Source organism: Dipteris shenzhenensis, chromosome 2, assembly GCF_047967505.1.
Source record: "Dipteris shenzhenensis isolate YYH24624 ecotype China chromosome 2, Dip_SZ_1.0, whole genome shotgun sequence".
NCBI classification, from domain to species: Eukaryota; Viridiplantae; Streptophyta; class Polypodiopsida; order Gleicheniales; family Dipteridaceae; genus Dipteris; species Dipteris shenzhenensis.
In genome coordinates this window covers 27,735,539-27,737,344 of record NC_141597.1, presented here as the reverse complement: position 1 = coordinate 27,737,344, position 1,806 = coordinate 27,735,539, and positions in this window count along the sequence as shown.

The following is a 1,806-nucleotide window of genomic DNA, read 5'->3' as shown; positions in this document are numbered from 1 at the left end:
AGTAGATGCTTGACTTTCTATGTCCAAGCATTGGTAGGACATTAATGCTAGGCAACCCAAGGAGTGTAGGAGAGGGAATCTCTTCAAAAGACAAGCACCAAGAGAAAAGATCTCACCAAAAACTAATACATCACGGGTCAACTAAGTGGTGAGAAAACAAGACCTTGAACAAAAAGCATACCATTCAATGCAAGAATCCATATAAGGTTCATTGCATAAAATGAAACTCATCATACTCACACACAAAAGAGCCATGGTGCTACATTTGATTATTGCTATGCAAGTACATCCTTGGGCTCGCCATGGATGATGTGAACCCTTTTGCGTTATGCTCGACATCTTGGTCGACATGGCCTATAGTCTTGGTGAATTACAATATCCCACCATGGCTAACAATAATGAAGGGACACCTCATGCCTACACTACTTGTGCCAGGGAAGTACAAGGCCAAAAATATGGATGTATACATGGCACCTTTGATAGAGGAGTTACAGATCTTATGGAGAGGCATATAGGTTTGTGATATTTCCAAAGCTCCTAGACATACCAATGACATTTTGGTCAGGGGAATCTTTGATTTGGACCATGCATGACTACCCAGGATATGGAGAGTGCACAGGTACGTGGTTGTGCCTTTACATGTATAATGATACTTTTATGACTCTCTTTCTAGGGCATGTCTTATACTAACACATTCATGCATGCATGCAGAACTTGCAATAAGTGGGTACCATGCTTGTACTATTTGTGGGAAGGGTTTGAGTACACTTGCATGACACTCCAAACATATGAGGAAAATGGTTTATGAAGGTACCTTCCATTGGACCATCTTGCGCGTAAAGGCTAGCTTGATCCATCACCACCATCTTTGAAGGCAACGAGAAGGCAACTGACTGGATTCAGGCTTGGAGGGAGAATGGAGAGGATCCTCCTCTTGGTATGAAGAGGCTATTCATCTTTCACGAGCTTCCTTATTGGGGTCAGTTACAAACTGATCATCTCTTGGATTCCATGCATATATTCAAGAATGTGGGGGCTACTATATGGGCACACTTGGTGTCAAAGACTTGAGAGGAGTGTGAGAAGACTTGCAAGCTATGGATAGGATGCCTCATTTGTGGCCCCAAGTGCATAATCATAAAGTTGTCCTCTCGAAAGTAGCATGGATCCTCTCCCAAGAGAGAGGAGACAGTGGTCAAGGTGGACATTGCCTCTTTTTGAACACCAATAGGGTACATGCATTGCTTTTGAAAGGAGCATTTTCAAAGGATAATAAGCTTAGTGTGCTCAAATCCCATGATTGGCACAAGGTATTACAGGTATTCTAAGCTATAGGACTAGTGTACTGATAATCGTTACGCGTTATATTGGTATAATTATGATATATTTTTGACATGACTTGTTTGTTGCTTGGATAGTTTATCCTCCCAATGACAGTGAAAGGGTGTTTACAAGAAGATGTTAGAAATGCTATATTTAAGATCATTGGTATTGTCAGGTATGCTTACTATCAACTCACATTGATTACATTTTCTTCAATTTAAGTTGAATAATCTATAGAAAGATTATGAATCTTACATGGGCATGTGAAATAGGTGGATATCTCAAAAAGAGATCTCCATAACAAACATCGAGAAGGCTAGGGTGGACTCCATCGAAGCCATGTGCTTGCTTGAGAAGCACTTTCCCTTGAGCATTATGACAACTCAAGTGCACTTGCTTGTGCACATAATTGATGAGGTGGCCATTGCAAGTACCATTCATAGTCAGTGGATGTTTTTTCTCGAACGGTTTATGAAAACTTTG